Genomic DNA, 20078 nt, shown 5'->3' with positions numbered 1-20078 from the left:
TTCCTACGCCCAGTCTCCATGCGTATTACCTTGACATTGTCGGATACATGTATCGGATTAAGCACAAAGTTTTGCATCATATTGTACAAAAAAAAGATACCATATCCATATTATGTATATAGATATAATGTATAAGTGCGGTATGGTTTGATCGCGTGGGAGACTGCTTATGATTATGTGCTTGGGTTTTGTTGTTTGTTGTTGTATTACGACATGGATTATAGTAAGTTATTTTGTTCGACTGAAGTCATTCCATTTAACTGTCTTTTAATATGGTGGGAGCTTTCCTCTTCATCTACTTTACTTCCTTTTCGGTACTTGACAGAGTTTGTTGCGAACTCCACCCTGTCCCATCCCCCAAAATAAATTGTGATTATATCATTGGGCGTGTGTAGAGTGATATCAAAACAAATTGGGAGGATGTACACCTCGATGATGTTATTCAATAGGTACACTTTGTACACAAATTATACCATCGCTATCGAGTTTTTCAGGATTTAATAATCTTCGGTGCCACATTCTGGCGTAATACACAACAGAATTTTGCCAAAACTCTTTGTATACATTTTTAATTATCTGCTTGAATTACAACCTTTGTTGACGTGGTATACTACACCATAGTTGACTTTTCGTTTGGTGGCAATGTATCAATCATGGCAGAAGTTGTGGTATGTATGTCGTCGTGTTATGTATAATACCATATCATTTCCCATGTTTAATTCAGCATTACTAAACCCATTAAAAGAAATGGTTGATTCAAGTGCTAGCCATATGTCTTTGATAGAGATAAACTTTGTCACTAACTAGTCTATGTCACACAGACATTGCCTTGCCTTTTTAAAGGTATGATATAACACTTGACGTCCTCGAGGGTGTATATTTTTCCCTATAGACTATATTTTCCCAAAGCGCGTAGCTCTGCGGGGAAAAATTGTATCAAAGGGAATATAACTGCCGAGAGACTTTCAAGTGTTATGTTACAACGATAGGCAAGGTGATATACATTTACGATATATGTGGTTGGTCTGTACATCAATACAGTAATTTCATTCGAGCCCCGTCAGCAGCCAATCGATGTTTTGAATTATACCTTTTGTGATGTCACATAACAATGTCGATCCTCGCTTTATTATCCACGTGATTGCGTTATGGCCAATCACCGACCAGTATTAATGTATCATAGACCTTATAACTTCAGAGACGACCTCTGCCCTTACCATTGGCAATCTCAGATAATAATGTAATTCAGGATGGTGATCTAATTAAACGTCATTTGGTTGGTGGCATTCGGAACTATCAAAGTCGGATTGACCAACTTTTTGAAAGTCATCAAATCATTTATGAGCATAGTAACATAAACGGGAGTTAAACTGTAGTGGAATCCATGGTATTCTTGGAAATTATGCAACATGTTACTTTTGATTACGAAATGTGTTTGGAATACAGGTACATTACAGTAGGCGTTTTCACATCAGCCCGATAAAAATCCAAGCTCGAGATATTTTTCGCAGAAAATAGTCAGCAAAATAGCGCCCTATTTCGAAACATCGGGCTGATGTGAAAACGCCTATTGTGTAGTTACAAATGCAGAGCTCCCATCATCTGTAAATAAGTTATGTCACGTTAAGGAGCATATGATAGCCTGAATCTCTCTGCAAAACATTGAAGACATTTTGTGTTGTTCTTCCGAATTATCTGCTCCTTTTTTCGATCTTCTCGCATTTCAGGAGAGGCGTTCCTTTTTCTTAAAATTTACAATTGTGGACGTGGGTCATATTATGCCTATCCCTTCATTTATTTCACTTGCCCGTAGCGTATCCGTAGCCAAAACAAAGACATCCCCTCTGTTTTCTGCAGGGAAGTAGGAAAAGGGGGAAATCACTTCCATATTGTCTGAAAGTAGATGGAAGGAGGGACATCGAGTTGGCTCGAAAAAACGTAAATTGTTCTGTCATCGTATTTCAACTTTTGTAATCTCAATGTATCTTGCGAGAGACTACGTCATTCACGTGTGTACCTTGAGCTTTTCTTTAAATCGTATTCATACTTCAACGTCTTCATGAATTATAGAAATCTAATTTTTTAAGTGCCAGGGACGAAGTTTCAGTGGTGTGCTCCGGGGTTTGTTTTTCTCACAAGTATGATATCATATATGCCGCAAGGTTTCTTCCAATCTGCTTTCTCATGTGTGCTAGAGTGATAGATAAGAAAGAGAAACGAGATATGAAACAACTGCGTGACTTTGGGTCGAGTTAGAATGACACTGACCGATTGGTGTACAATCCAGTGTTGTACAATGAGCAGATAATGGTTGTACTGTATGATTGGGGAAAGCAAAGTAGGGAGATGGTTGTGTTTTTTTTTTTACTACATGGTTTATTGACCTGTGCCTGTCAAAGTGTATCAATCCATACATGTATCAATATGTTCAAACAAAGGAACTTTAACTGCGTGTATAAGCTGTTGAGACGACGTTTGTTAGGATGCAACTACCCAAATATCTATAGATGCATTACGGAACCCCCTTACAGGCTGTCGACATGACTAATTAGGTGATCCTAGCATCCTCTCGGATCACCTTCTGTATATGTACTGATTCTTTATTTTTCTTCTTCTTCTTCTTCTTCTTCTTCTTCTTCTTCTTCTTCTTCTTTTTCTTCTTCTTTCTCCTCAAAAGTTGTGTAGAGGTTAGCTCAGAAAGTCCTCTGCCTATCAATTTCAAAATTATACCATATGTATCGTGTCCCAAAGACGACAGATCTAGTTTTTATTGAGTTGAGTTTCAAGTAAGTATGATGTGATCCAATGATAAATATTGCATTCCTGCCCTACACCCCCCCCCCCCGTTTACTGTGAAACACAGTGTCTTATTCATTTACATGAACATGACAAATGCAGCAATTAAGGACACAGAGGGCGCACTGTGAACTCTTCGTCATTGTGACGAAGTTCCACATTGAGACATAGAAGACAGAAGGTAATCACATGCTTAGTTGCTCTCACGCACATCTCACAAAGTTGTTTGTTTTTTCATAGAAACTATCTCACCTTCTAGAGACTTTTACGTTTCCACCTGGCGTGCTATTATCACAGCAACGTGTGTCGAAGTTCAGAGCTAACCCCAGCTTGCACAGTACCAAAGAGCAGAGGTTTATAAAGATTTTTCTGTCCTTAACAGTATTTTTGAAATGTTAAAGTTTGATAAGATAATATAAGCATGCTCATGCGTTGGGAATGTGATTCTCTGTATTACTTTTGCAGAGTTTCTCATTTGGTAAATGCGATGTGTTGTGTGTTAATGAGAATTTTACTAACGTATTGTATGGTCAAAATAAAAATGATGCCTTTACTTGAAAGTAAAATACCTTTCCTGAACTTACTTTAGCATATAAAATCACGAATATCTATTTTAGTCAATTAAGATTAGCAAACGAGAATGGTCGCTTCCAGCCAGTGATGAGATTTTCCTTTCCATTGTTCTACATTCATTTATTTTTGCTAAGATAAACTCAAAGACATACAAATTGACACTTTTTGCACAATTGAAAATCCAATTTTCTATATATACCGTACCTGTATATGTCTATAATATTTATGTATATTACATATGTATGTACATATACATACCCTTGGGCAGATTTTGTTACTGTTGTCAATGTTTGTTTGAAAACAAGATTGACAATATTTGGACCTCGTATAATTCACAAGGTGAGAAAAAGACCAATCTTATGTTAATTTGGAAGTTTATTATTTAGATTTTGCTTTTGTCCGTATTTGAAACATAAAGAAAAAAGGCGTGCGCACTCAAAACACACACACAGCCGATATGTGTGTAAAGGAGTGTGTGCGTGTGCGTGTGTGTGTGTGTGTTTGTTTGGTCATATATATATATATATATATATATATATATAGTCATATACTTTATTTATATACATAAACAAGTGTACTTACTGACTTACATATATATATATATATACTTGTATATATTATATGCATCTATATTATATTCGTTTCTGTTTGTGTGGAAGCTGATGCATGTGCGTGTGTGTGTATTCACTGGACAAGATCGAACTTCTTATTCCTCACCCTCACCCATACACATACACACTCCACTGGATTATTCTATATATACATATATATATAGCAAAGGGAACGCGGAAGCAAAACGTTTCTTAACTTTGCGTTACAGATTGCGGCAAAAGTGTACTGGTAACCAAGCTCCTTAGTCCTATAATGGAGCTGCCATGGTCCTGTGTACAGTCAGATGCCTAACCTCACACCGATCGAGAAATCGCGAGACACTATCTGACTATTGAGTCATAGCTATATAGCCCGTTCTGTCAAACAGTATTCACTCCCCCCCCCCCCCCCCCCCCCCCCCCCCTCCCAAGAAATAGAAAACAGACAGAATGAAAAGGGGGGAAAAAGAAATGCGTTGAGGAATCCCATCAGGTCCTAAAGGTGTTGAGGGTGAGACGTACTTTTCTTATAATTCTTTTCCGATGACGTAACAATAGATGAAACTTCACAGTCATGCATGTCCTTGATATAGCGTCAATTACGTTTGTTTGGTGGGTGGATATGAAGACAGCGAGGGAGCATTCCGGCTGTACGTACTCCATCCGAGGCTGCGGTGCGTGATAGACAGCTATGAGGTATTCCTTCTCCATTGAATCTTTCCTTAACCCGCCCCCTCCTCCTTCCTCTACAAGACGAAAGGCGAAGGAAGGCTGATGCTGAAAGAAATGGAAAAAGGAAATTAGATTTGTAAACACAGGGTACTTGATTGACACTTTGTAGCTTTTTCCCGCGCTGAATAGACCCTGCGTAAAGCTTGTCGGCTGGTGAACGAAATGATGGCAATGTATGGAGTAATCCTTGTTTGTCATGGGTGAAAGAATTGATTAAGAACCACAGTTAAGATGGTTAATGAAACAACTTTTCTTAAAGATAAAATGGAGTTCCTGTTAAGGTGCATTTCACCGAGTGAAACCATGATTCAAAGTATCAGGATATAACTGCTAGTCAGTATGATGCTTAGGGAGCATTATAACTCATGTTTGATTACTAGAACGTCAATTTAGATGAGAACTGCAGTAGTGACTCTCGCAAAATAACGGCTCGTTTAAACTGAAGGATTTGGTCTCGAGCGCATGATTCACAACGCCCCCTTGCGGTCCCGAGAAGAAAGTCGGTTTTCGGATACTACTGATACTATACTACTTACAGAAGTCTTGAGAGAGCTCTGTGATATACTACTGAAGTGTACTGTACACAAGCGCGACCGCATCCCAGAGGCTACGATCCGCGATCCGTTTATAGCAGAGCAAGCTGTCGACAACTGCGTACATTGTGTGTATAGCCACTGTGTGCGTTTTATGTCCGACGTCCAGTAGTGTACGATCGAACGATACCCCTGTGCGGTGTATGTTGTGTGTACGTATCATGGGGGCATGGATGGGCCAACCGTATACTGTGCACGTGGGTGGCCATGAGCATGCTATCTAGTACCCATATTGTACACATGCCCCACGCGCTTTCCCCACTCTTTGCCTTCCACCAGGGAGGTGAGACCTCCCTGCTTCCACCAAAAAGTCGATACTCTTTGCTAGTCATGCTTCCACCAAAGAGTGGATTCAGTCCACTGAACAATGTAGTCCGTGGCGATATCGTAATGGCTTCCGTTCGCTATGACAATGCCAATCGATAATCACTGTACTAGTGGATGGTACATGCGTGGCCATGGCAAGCGAGCTGGCTTCGTTCGTTCGCCCCGTTGCAAGCTACTAACGTATTACACGTATTATGTACTTGGGTACTGTTAGTATTCATACGACCAGCTGCGAGCTGCGTGTTAGTGGACTGTTCTGCAGATCTATATAGAGGCGGTCCGAAATGCATGTTCAATTGCCATGTTTTCATGCTGTAATAAACAATAAGATTCTCTCGCCATATTATGTGTTGACAAGAACAGATAAAATAACTGAAACAAACAATCAAAGGTAGCCCTCCCATTTTTCTTGTTTTTGTTATTCTGTCGATAAATGAGCTTCCAAGTAAAAAAAAAAAAAAAAAGAGTAAACAATAGTGGGCCTGTACGTTTTGTGAAGGACATGTTTGTTGTTCGTCGGGTGATTTGTTGACAGGCCATGGACCTAATATAGGCCTACTAGTACAAGGACATTCATCGTACACATTTTTGCACACGCATAATACCTTCCCTACAGGATATACCTGTCCTCTACGAATACCGATCCCTTTTTTTTCCTTTTTTTTGTGCTCTGGAATATGCTACGGAAAAGTGAAATATTGAGATCACAAGTGACAATCATTCTTCCATCATTTCTTTTAAAAACTGCCTGCTTTTCCCTAGCGAAAGTGTTTGCTTTGAGGTATGATTTCCTAACATACACCTCAAGACTGCACATTCACTTCATTTGATTTTTCTGCGTTATTTTCTTCTGCGCATATAGTTTTAGATTTATCGAATCTCCATCTTGTTCTTCTCCCGGCTTGCTTGCGGTGACAATCATGGGATCAAAGCAGTACCCTAAAGCATGCTAAAACTGTCTTTGAGACGCTTTTGAGATGTAGGCCTACAGGTGGCCGTGCATGATTGACACAAAATTTCTCATGATCTCAGGTATTGCTGCTCCTCATCATCTGTATCTATTCAAAGACATTTCTGTCTGAAAGAGGCACATCTGCAAAACAAGACTGAAATGAGGGAAACGATCCTTTTGTTATAGTGACGATACATGATCACACAATCAAGTAAAGAAAAAATGCCAAGTAAACCTAAGAAAGAACAACAGCTCTCATGTATTTATGGGGGGAGAGCGGGGTGAGTTGGGACGCGGGTCAAGTGGGACACGTTCTCTGAATCAAAAACTGTTCAACCAATCAGCGATTGGCTTATATCTACAATAAGCCCCTAGCAACCATACATCACACTAAGAAAGCCATGCAGCTCGGCAAATTCTAAGTATGTATAAATTGCTATTGAAAATTTTCCCCAAAATATGACATTTTTTTGAAATCAGGCTAATTAACCTGTTGTCTCTGTATTCATGATTTCAAGGACACAATTGAAGCTGGTGGTGAGCCTTATTGATATGCAACTAATATAACTTGTTTTTGACAAATGCCTGCGTGGTTACTGAGCAGTCGTACATATTCATGTATATGCCATGTGAGGGACAGTTGGGACAACGTGTCCCATTTGTCCCTAATAATAGCATTACATGTAAAACAGTTCAGATTTTCAAACATGTTGTTCAAACTTGTTTTGTTAAAATAAAGATCATTTTAAAGCATGTTTGACTGTTTTCATTACCAATGTTTCATTACGCCTTCCAACTTTGGCATTTCCGACATTTCTATAGGATGTCACACTTTACAAACACCGTCCCATTTCTCCCTTGCCGTTGTCCCACTTGACCCACGGGTGGGTCAACTTCTCCCCCAAAATAAGGTTTTTTCTTTTTATTAACTGCAGAAAATTGAAAACAGTGCCACCCCCAGTTTATAGCTCTTTATGTTACCTACCATATGAACCTTCATGCAAGCCCGAAAGGAAGTGTAATCATCTCTTCTATAAAAAGATATAAGAAGAAAATCGGCGAACTTGAAATAATGTCCCACTTCTCCCCGCTCTCCCCTACTGATGATCATCTACACAGCCAAAGTTGCCATGCAGTCGGTAGATGTTGACGCTTCCGCACGTACCACATGCTGTTCATTTCTAATCTTAATTTTTTTATTTAATTTTTTAGTTGCATAGGCCTGATTGTCAGAGAAAGACATAATCCGAAATCGAAAGGATTTTTGTTTTGCCTTTTTTCTGTTTTTTTTTTTTTTACTGATTGTTTGTAATTTTCAAATTAGTGGGGCCTATTGAGATACGTTTTGCGATTGTAGGACATGTTTGTTGTTGGTCAGGTGATTTGTCGAGAGAACTGACAACCAAATTTGCTAATCCTGTTTGTGTTATTGTCGTTTTAGGGTTTTCTTGTTTTTTTTTGTTTTTTTTTTGATTTGTTTGTCCAGCATGGTAGGGCCTACCTGTGTTCTGTGCGTAGTTACTGCGGCCGGCGTGTAATGGCGACAGGGTCTTGTTCAATTTGCCATGGTTTTTACACTATATCATTTATGATGAAAGAAAAGCAATTCTCTCGCCGTAAGTGCTGACAAGCCAAATCAAAAAATCAATAACAATCTTTGCATCGTTTTTGCCAACTCTGTCCATAGCCTAAATGAGCAGTCCAATAAAAAAAAAAATGCACTAAATATCGTCAACTAAACCTACAGAAGTAAAAACAGCTTGATGATCTACACACGGTCAACGTTGCCATAGTTGACGCTTCAGCCTGTATATGCTGAGCATTTCTTTCTTAATTTCATTCCTTTTCTTCTTCTTTTTTTCTCAGCGTACTTTTACTGATTGTTTTTCAAATTAGTTGGGCCTATATGCGTTTTATGGAAGACGTGTTTAATTGTGTTTTCGTTTTGTTTTGTTTTGTTTTGTCAGGCGATCTGTTGACAGAATAATATTGATGACCACTAATCCTGTTTTGATTACTATTAATATTATTTTGGGTTTTGTTGTTTGAAATCAAAAATTGTCTGCACTTTTTTTTTCCTTTTTTTGGCCGATTAAGTCGATAAATCAGCTGTCAAGTAAAAAAAGAAAACAATCGCCGACTAAACCTAACTAAAACATCAACAACAAACCAACAACAACAAAAACAAACCCAGCTCGGTTGTTACTGATGATCGTCTATACACTATACGTTGCCAGAGTTGGTGCAGTACATGACGCTTGGCACGAAGCATTAATTTTATTCAAATTCATGAAATTCTTCCGTCGAGATGTTTTCATTGCAGCTGATTGACAAATTGCCCTACATCGACGTATATCAGTTGCAACGTAGCATTTATGCTTGACATTTTTCCATTTGTCCATTTTTTCTTAGCGTAAATAGCATAGGTCTGAGTGTCAAAGAATTATATGGATTCCGAAAGGTTCGGGTTATTTATTTTGTTGTTGTTGTTTTACAGATTTAGTAGGGCCTATATGCGTTTTGTGCAGAACGCGACAATGTTTTTTGTTTGAGCAGATGATTTGTCGACAGATTGTACAGAAATGCTAATCCTGTTTAGATTATTATTGTTTTCGGGTTTTTGTTTTCGTTTTTGTTTGTTTTTGCTTCATTGCTCCATTCACGTGGTACCTGTGTACTGTGTGCAGTCAAAGAGTGTGTAATGGAACTGTGCTGCAAGATGGTATACATGTAGCGTTCTTCTAGAATAATGTTCAATTGCCATGTTTATATGCTTATCGAAGAAAAACACTTCTCTCGACATATGTGCTGTCAGGTCAAGATTTAAACAAAAAAATGAAAGAAATTATTTTTAAAAAAAGTCTTCACAGCCTTTTTTTTTTCTTTTGCTCATTCTGACAATGAATGGGCTGTCTAGTCAAAAAGAAAAAAAAATCGCTAACTAACATAATATAGAAAATCCGATTGTTAATGACGATTATTTACATGGTCAACGTTGCCATCAGAGTAGACATAGGCCTATCATGGATATTGACGCTTGGCATGTAGCATTTTATGCCGGACATTTTTTTCTTATTTTTTTTTTCGTAGCGTAGTATGCGCAGGCCTGATTGACCAAGAAAGACGTATTCCGAAATGTTATGTTTTCTAGTTGTTTTACTGACTGTTTGTTTTTACAATTAGTAGGGCCTAATATGCGTTTTATGTATAACATGTTTGCTTGTTGTTTGGGCAGGTGATTTGATGGAATTGATTACCACAGTCATGTGCTGGTTCTGTTTGTATTATTTTTTGTTGTTGTTTTTGCTTAGCGGCCAATTTTGTGGAGAGAATTGGCAGAAAAAAATTAATGTGAAGAGGACTGGTTTGTTTGCTTATCAGGTGATTCTGTGAGACAATTTATTTTTGTCAACAACAACAACAACAAAGCAAATCAAAGACCTCTTCCATCTGTGATTGTGCGACCGTCTTTTCCCTTTTTTCATGATGACAAATGTCATGACAAGAGCATAATCTTATGCAATCTCTTTCACATAACACAATCCCAATGGAGATCGAGGGGGCTTCGTGTTATAGTAAGCTATAATCAGTAGTGATCGAGGTGGCTTCGTGTTCGACCGGTATAACAAGCAACGGTGGACAGCTCTACACGTATGCCATCAGGTATGTATCACACGTATATATATATATATATATATATATATATATATATATATATAAGATATATATATTGCATCCTTTCTTTTTTATTTCTTTCTGGTGCCCCACTCGGGATTAATCGGCTGAAGAGGAAAAAAAGGCTCCCCCATGCATTTTTCCCCTTCAGTTTCTCGTGCCACCAATGCCCCCTCGTTACGGGGTTGTTTCCTTCCTAAAAACAAATATCAAAAAATAATATACCCGTGGTCACTGCAGAACCTTGATGATATACATTTTAAAAGAAAAGAGAACTAACTATACCCTATAGGGGGCATGGGGGCAGTTTTCTTTCGTTATAACCGAACAAATACAATATTACACAAAAACAAGGAAACCACGCATATAAATTATGATGTTCTGTTTGCTGAATACACTGGAAAGCTATGTAAAATGGAATGGGACCTTTTAAATTTCGTTTGAATATTACAATTAAAAGAGAGCATAAAGTTGTTTGTAATGTCCGAAGGTTCGTCGATCGGAAATTAAAATGATCAGGTTCGTCATTCCAAAGGTTTGTAATTTACTAACTGAGAAAGGATCACTATTCCGAAGGTTCGTTGTTGCGAAGGTTTTTTAATCCGAAAATGTAATAAAGTTTGTCATTCCGTGGAAGGTTTGTTAATTTAAAAAAAAAATGACACAGGTTACGTATTTCGAAGGTTCAGTTTTCTTATAAGACGATTATAAGGTTTGCAATTCCTAAGATTTGTTAGTGGACTTACCTTTTCTCTTCTGGATTAACGAAACGTTTTTTGTTTGTTTGTTTGTTTTGGGGTTTTTTTTGTTTTGTTGTTGTTTTAGGTTGTTGTTTTTTTAATGTTCCAATTAATGAATGTTTGGAATTCCTATCATTTTCGGACAAACGCACCGTCGTAATAAGAACCATATTTTTATTTTTTTTCGGAATAACGAATCTTTGGAATAACGCCAAAATGTTCGTGAACAAACACTGTTTCATTTCCGAACTAACGGACATTTAGGTGTATCAGAATCTTTGTGTTTTGTAATAAGGAACCTTACTCAATTTCAGATTATTGTCAGATTGTTTAACAATAATGCAAGTTCTCCTCGAAAACTTGTGCGTGACACACGGATCGAAAACGCAGTATTGTGAAGCATTCGCCCACGCAGAGACGCTATAAATGCTTGTTCCGCTACGTATTTTCGGAAGCGATCCGCATTTCGTTATAACAGAGCACATTTCTTTTGTTTTTCTTTGTCAGTGGCGCTCGGAAAAGACTTCGTTATAACGAAAAATTCGCTATAAACGTGTTCGTTATAAGCGAATCTTTTTAACACAGACTTTAATGGCGAACATTTTGGGAACAGAAGTTTTGCTTCGTTATTACCGTGTTCGTTGTAACGGGAGTGCAATGTATTGCAAATAAGCCATAAACATCACATCTCATTATTATTGTCATAAATTATCAGAGGATTGTAATTTCCTGTGCACATATCGTTATGTATGTTTTTTATATTGTTTTTAACAGATTGAACAACGCTCCGTAAAAACATGACATGCTGTCCCTATATAGCACCAGTAAATGAACGTCACTGGAAACACGTCCTGATGAACTTCAAGATGATGTCAAGTCAAGTCGCATCAATGATCATTGATGTACCGCAAAAAATATGAATAACACATTATCCCTTCCCACACATTGTCATAATAGGAAATTAATCATGGTGACGTTATTTTGTTTTTCTTTAATCCGGAACAACAGAGAAAACGTAAACTTTTCACCTTTGTCACGGCTGAGTGAAATAGGTCAGCTTCTAATTATTTTCAGCATCCAGAAATGTACGGTATGACATTAATTTTGGTGAATGTATGTTACTAAAATTTGTAGATTCTTTGCAAAATGGTAACATCAAGGCGATGGAAATGTCCGACCACTATACCCTTTATACCATTGGCTAATGTTTCTTTTGTGTCCATGAGTATACGTATGTATCAAAGAGAGGTCAGTCTTTATGCTCCACTGACATTAATTCGCTCCGCGAGAATGTGCTCCACAACATCACCCCAACGACATCTGCTCCGTCGACAATGATTGCTCCGCCGACGACTGAACCACCAACACTTGCTCCGGTGATGTTTCCTTCGAAGACACCACAATGAATTGTCCCGCGCCCCGGCGACATTTTACTCCAAGGATACGGCAATAACATTGATCTACCATTAGTTCCAGTGGAAATGGCTGCATTTCATTTACCCAAATTCTGCTGGCATGTCCTCATGAACGAGATCCGAAGATATTTTATGACATCTGCTGAACTCAGCTCAATATTGAAATTGTTCTTATAACTCACAATCTCATGTTCGCATTATATCTTGCCACATTCAAAAAATATGCAGGAATTGTTTTGCACAAGACATATAGTTGTTTCTTGAAATACTTGAGGGGTGCTGCCGATTATTTATAGGCAATTATTAATTCGTTTAAATGTTTTATTGGTTATTTAGAAGGCCTAGCTAGTATACATATGCTACGATTGTTTTGGTTTATAGGTAATGTTTAGGCACTAATCTTCAACATATATCCGAAGAGTGTTCTTCGTAAAATAGCATTGCGTAAGCTTGTGATTCTAATTCATCGGAGTATCAAGCCTTTGTACTTCATTGTCGGATATCACCTTCGGAATAAACATTCTATATACATCCGGCACTGGTGGATGTTTCAGAAAATTATTGTCAGACGGGAGGGGAAATCTTAAAAGCAAAAATGAATGTCATTCTTAGTTTGATATGTTTCCCCTTGGGCAGTGGGAGATATTTGATTGTCTGTTAATAAATGATTCACCGTAAAGTCCCAAGGTAACAATGATACATTTCAACTATAATAACATGGTATTATAACCAAAGGTAAACGTATGGATTGCCCTGCTCGCAACTCGGCATTCATGGTCGTGATGGTCTTCCGAGGAATCCAATTTGACATGAATAATAGAATTGATTGAAACTCCATTTAAAATGAAACTCTTATTATACGCACATAATCTACACATAACGAAATCATAATTATACAAAACAGTATTCGAATACCACCCACGAACAGCCCTCTTCATGTAACATAATCATTTACATTACGTCGGGATACCAGATCACATACATTTTCATAACATCCAGTGCAAAACATAATTATTAATTGCTTTCTTATATAGGAATTACACGATGGTGAGGGTGAGGATATCATCCAAGGTAACAGTATTGCATAGATGCCCCACGATAGGCGAACATGCGTTTATTCTGTTCTTGTTTATTTTGACGTTGTTCATTTCTTTTTCTTTTTCTTTATCGAGCAACGAGAGACAGACCTATACTTCCGAAGTAGGAGCCTTAGTATTGACGGAAGGGGGAATTGGCGGGAAACTAATCTCCCTTTTTGACATCGTTAATTTCTTTGCACGGTATCCATTACTTTGGGGGATAAGTACACGTCATGTATAAGGTTCGTCAATCCGGGTCCCCAAATTCCTGTTCCAGATCCATTTGTTGCTCCGAATATGAAGGCGTTAGTTATAATCCGAACATTTTTATTCTGAAAACGAATTAGGTCCTATACGTGGTACGAAATTTATTTCGTTTCAGGATGAACGAACACCCGTGTTCGAATCAAGGAACCATAAAAATAACGAAAGTGTTTCTCTCTCAGAACAACGAACTTGCAGAGTGACGAACAGTAACATGATTTTCCCTTTTTATAATCAAGCACCTCTGAGTCACCGTCAGAAAAGAAAGAATAATGATAGAGAATCTTCCCCCTTTGGAGGGCAGTGGGATATATTTCAGGAAAGATATAAAGAAAATAGAAAAAATGACATTATTTTACGTCAATTGATTGAAAGAAATGTAGAATCAGGTAACGATTGCAATCCTGCCAGTGGTCTTCCCCGGAGTCTTCGACTTGAGCTCGCTTCGAAACATCCTTTTCATTCCCGCAGGCCCCAGACTGTTTATGACCTCAGCAGGAATGCGCCACCGCGCGGATTTGTGGTTTACCCCCCGCCCTCCCCCCTCCCCCTCCCCCTCCCCCTCCCCCCCCCCCCCCCTCTTTGCCAAGTCTGTGGCACCTTGCTATCGTGGGATTTTGCTCTTTTCTCTTTTCTCCGCCAACGAAGTGGCCGGAGGCATTGTTTTCGGGGCGTCCGTCCGTCCGTACGTCCGTCCGTACGTCCGTCCCGTTTTGTTTTTGTCAATATCTCAAGAACCGTGAGGTGGTTTTGCATCAAACTTGGTATGAGGGTATATCCTGGGGGATAATACTTTGTTTGGATTTTAGGGTCACGGGGTCACGGGGTCAAAGGTCAAAGGTCACAGGTTATTTTGTGAAAAAAGGTTGAAATTTCATGTTTTTCTCCATATCTCGCAAATGGTTCAAGGTATCTTCATGGAACTTAGTATATATATGAACCGATGGGCAGTGATTATCTAGGGAAGTTGGTGATCATGGGTCAAAGGTCAGGGGTCAAAGTTCAAGGTCAACTCCTCAAAATATCACTACTTTTCTTATATTTATGCAATGCCTGGAGGATTTTTTTAACTTGATGTATGCATGTATAACCCAATATATATTCTGCGGGAAGTTTCGTGCCAAAAGGTCAAAGGTCAAGTGAAAGTGCTAAATTGCACTTCTTCCTCCGTACCTCAAAAGTAACTCAAGGTATTATCATGAAACTTACATATTTATGCATGTTCTACCTAACAGTGATTCTCTTTGGAACTGTGAGGTCAAAGGTCAAAGGCCAGGTTTAGATAATAATATTTTACCATTTGATACTGAATTTATATTTTTTCTCAATACCTTGAAAATTACTCAATGCATAAACTTATAAAAGGGTCAAAAGTCCAGTAAAAATCATCAGTTCCCCCAAATACCTGCACTCTGACGTTTTAATCATTCATCCAATTGATAGTTCTAGGAAAGTGAACATTCAGCACATTTGTGGCAAACCTGTCATTTTAATATCTTGCCAATTGTGTGAAACTGTCATCACACATGGTCAAGACATTGTACTATAGACCTGCATTATTGCGGAGGCATACACCTGTCGCCGTAGCGACATTTTTTATTTTTTTTTTATTTTTTTTTTATGAAGATGTTCGCACGCAGTGTCTTTTCCCCGTACCACTGCGCGTTCTGTTTCAATTCGTTTGGGTTGTAGGTTTTTTTTTCCTTGAATTTTCACTATGCCCTATAAACACGTGGAACACGCACCAGCCATACACCACAGGTAGCTCACCGCAATTTTTGCAGCCAAATACTCGACTTTGTCAACACGAAACCCCCTAAAACAATAAAGAGATGATGGAGTACCTTGTATCGATGCATAAACGAAATACCATTGATGGAGAATAAAATATTCTTTAAAAAAAAATGAAATAGAGTTCAGCCAACATATGAGTTTGTCGTCCCACAAGTTTTACACGTGTTTTTCACAAATTTGATAACACTTATATAGTTAGAACATGCATGTCGCCAATTCTCGAGGATGTCGCACACAATGTTGCAGGCTTCTGTTGTGTCGCACAATATTATTACAGCGACATGCTCATACCCGTGGCTACACTGGCGTCGTAAATAGGTAGTTCATAACTACAATCAAACTGAAGCTTACTAAAGTACTAGTATACCACCCACAAGATCTTGCGATATTCCTCTGAAACTCACAGAACTTGGATTTACTTATGTTACCTCAACCTCGGTATGCGCAGCTTGATTTTCCTCCCTTTGGAGTTGAATGTGGAGGTTTTGTGTTTCTCTGAAGGAAGAAGAGCGTGTTCGAAAGAAAAAAAAATAATCCGGTAAGTCCATTTTCCTTGAAAATCGATCGATTAATGATTTACACTGTCAATCTGAATATAATCTGTATGTAAAAATAAAAAATAAAAAACAAACACGTAACTCGGATTATTTTCAGTCTAAAATCATGTTTTGGGGCCAATAGGCCACTTATCATAGGCCTACTATAATGCACCATCTGCATAATGAAAACACCAACGTAACTTTGAAATACAAAAAAAAAAAATAAATAAATAAATGAATAAATTAGTGCAGGCCGAACTAAAGGCCAAAGAGTGACCTACATATCCTAAGCCCGCCGCACACTATTGGAATACGACTCACGACTATGACTGACCGACTTTGGATTTGAAAAAACAAAACAAAACAAAAAACAACTCGTTTATGCTGAAGCTGCTGTGACTTGTTCAGGATCCAAACTCTGTCAGTCCTATAGTCGTGAGTATGGGATGGGCTTTATTCCATCAAGGAGCTTCAAGCTCTGATTCCATCCTCGACTGTATCATGGAGCTACTGGCACTGTTCTCCACGATTGCGTCATAACGAGGCAGGTTTGTGAAAATGTCTTTCCCTCTTCCTCTCTCTCTCTCTCTCTCTCTCTCCCTGCAATCTGATCACTCCATCTCTGGCGTGGTTTCTTCTTCCTCTTTTTTTTGTGAGTCTGACCCGACTCAAGGTCAATAAACGTTCGATCTATTTCTGTACCCGTGTCAAGACAGGTGGACTGGAACACTCCCTGGTGTCAGTGTGCTTGTGAGTAAATGTGTGTGTGTGTGTGTACTGTGTGTGTATGTGAGTGTGTGTATGTGAGTGTGTGTGTGTGTGTGTGTGTGTGTGTGTGTGTGTGTGTTGCTGTTCCAAACGTAAACCAGCGCGAGCGGGTATTGCATTCATGCATGCATCTGGTCGGGCTGGGAGCTGGTTGAGGTAATGTCTTCCTTCATGTACAGTACTGAATGAATATAGAGTTCCCGTCTCCCCGGTAAACCACCTCCCTGGTAAAACGATCGACTGCTGAACAGGGCATGCTAAGGCTGCTTACAAGGTAGATGTCATCTATCTCATAGCAAGTCCGCGTGATAGTCTAGCACTGTGGTGGAGCCTCTAAAATCACGAGAGTTCACCAACATATGAATTCAGACAATATTAAAAATATCTAACTACAAATTGTACATTAAAATATCATGTAGGAACTACTGTCTTATTTGGCAGCACAGCAAGTCACTTCTCACCACCGCAGTGTTGTCAAGTTGTGTGCGCGTACAATCTGTATGTATAATCCGTGCTTCGCTGCATAACGAGCCTCGATCTAACCAGGGTGGCCGGTGGTGAGTAAAACGCAGCGCCTAGTAGTATACAAAGTATACTGATGCATATCTGATCGCCTCAAAGTTGCCGCAGCTATACTCGTCTTTTTTTCCCCTCCGGCAGGATTGACCACTGTTTATGGTCTTCGTATTTGTTTTTGTTTCCCTCCTGCAATGGCTGTTCTATGTCAAACCCGTCTTCGTGTACCATACTACTAGTCCTAGTCGTACATCCTCGCCTCATGTACCATAATCTGTGATCACGCATTGTCGGCACTGTACATACCGCTCGCATGCATGCACGCATTACCGCATCGCACAAACAGCTTCAGAGGAGTGTTAGCGCTGCGGCACTGCCCGGATAACTGGCGGTCACAGAACTCTACACAAGTTCTGTGCTGGCGATCCGGTTCTCACGAGTTACACGCAGAATGATCGTTGAGGGAGCTATATAAAGATTCGAACGATTCGAACGAGCCGTTAGTATTTATTGACGTTGTACAGCGTCGATAATATCCAAAACCATTATTGCATGATTACTAAGATATGAGAGCACTTTGGGGCGAGTAAGTCTCACTGTGTTGGTTATATGAAAGGTACTTTAACCTGAAACACAAACTAAGACAAGGCAATCTCAGGGAAACTTTGTAAAGGTACCAAAACTTCATATTATCTTTAAGCTCTGTTCTGATACAGACAGGTCTGCTGCGGAAGAGGTTTGTGTGTATGTGTGAACATGTGTGTCAATCATTATCGTATAAATGTATTCATTGACTGATGAAAAAAAAAGTTAACATTCCCCATTCTCCCAAAAATAAAAAAACGAAACAAATAAAGCACTGAATAGAATTATTCATCAAGATTAACAACTTTTATTATATCTTAAAATGATAATGATTTAAATAGATAAAAACTAACACTTTGTAGCGCTTAATACTGGTCACATGAGTTTCTAAGCGTATTCATACGGAAATATTGAAATCAAATACAGCATGTAATTAATAATGATAAAAGTAATATAAGAATAATAATGATAATGAAAACAATAAATAACACTTATATGGAGCTTAATACTGGCGTTCTTAGCCCATTGATACGGGAAAAAATCAAACTCAAAATACAGCAATACGTACATATACTTATAACAACAACAACAGCGACACAAATTAGGATATAGTGAATAGATAAGTTTTAAGCAATTATCTAAATTAGATACAAGAATGTACCATTAATTATAAAAAAACGAATATATAATTGAGCAAATAGACAGGTTTTAAGCATGTCAAGGATCATGAAACGAAATTTTGCTGTTTAAATTTGTCATTTCCACAAGCATAATGACGGTGTAGCCCCATTTTCTAAGGTTTTGTTGTTTTACACGACTTTCGTTCTGTACGGTTGTGGCATAACCTGCTTTCAACTTTGGTCCATCATTATTTTCATATACAATAGGAGAAATTTGAGAGGGTCGTCAAAAACAAAATATTTTGATGAGATTTAAAATTCAAAGTCTTGAATTTAAATAACGAATAGAATAATAAATTATTCATTCATTACAAAACTGAAATTCTAGAAAATTCCTTCAAGCTGCATACTGATCACCAGATTTTTTTTCTCATATGCTTTGAAATTAAGTTCGATTTCAATATGAAAATTCAGTTTGAATTTGAAACACATAACTTCTCAGATTGATGCTATTTACAAATGTATTCAAGAATCTACGGTGTTGATTTCACTTGAAAATGAGTATCAGAAATATAAATATGTTTGAAGATTTCATATGAACGAATGAATGATATCATTACAATAATACCATCGAGTAGCACAAGTCAGCCTGACTTAACAATTTGAAATACATGTATAGGCCTATTTGTAGTCATCATAATCGGTGTGCATTGCCAACTCTACAGGTAATGAGACAGCAAGGCACCACAAAATCAGGAAATTGCCCCCTAATTAGAACAGGAAGAGTCCGATGAGGATGGGCGTTAATCCTTTTACTTTGCGTCCTTTTTAGAAGACACTGACAGCGCTAAATCTGTTTCCTAAATTCCTAATAGTATTTAAGTTGCTTGGTTTCACATATAATGTAATATTATGGTGCTTGCACTTCCGGAAAGAACGCGCAAAGCCAAACGACAGAGTGACGGTGGAAATTAGATTTAGGCGTAGGTATAATGACGGTGTGTATAAATTTAAGTCAGGTTACTAGCGGGCTTTAGGTAATTAATCATTATCCTATTTGATTTTGTTTCTCCCCTTCCCTCTTCCGGGAAAACTTTGTTTTGGAGATAGTTACTATAAAGACAGATAAATTTGGTCATAGAAAATAGTACATTCTCTACAACGTATGAAAAAAAACCCGTTCATTTTCCATCTGAAAATAAGGGAAAAGGATGAATCATCTCATTGCTGATATGAATCTAGAGTTACTATAGTATTTGAAGTAACAATCTGAAAGAGCAGTCCTCTTTTATTGAGGTAAGTGAATTTACACTTTGGGTTACTGACGAGATTTACGTGTATATCACAGCGTTGTAGTTGAAATGTGAGATAACTAATCGCTTTAAAGGCATTGTTTACCATTTGCCGATGAAACAAAAAACCCAGCTTTCAGGCTTAAGTGCTTTAAAATAGTTCTGAGATGTGAGTTAGGGATGGAAACAACCAGTGTAAAAAAGTTAATTAATAAAATCAATGTTAAA

This window comes from Diadema antillarum, unplaced genomic scaffold (genome assembly GCF_040938485.1).
Source record: "Diadema antillarum isolate AM-2024a unplaced genomic scaffold, OU_Dant_1.0 seq00000238_RagTag, whole genome shotgun sequence".
NCBI lineage: Eukaryota > Metazoa > Echinodermata > Echinoidea > Diadematoida > Diadematidae > Diadema > Diadema antillarum.
This window is presented reverse-complemented; position numbering follows the sequence as displayed.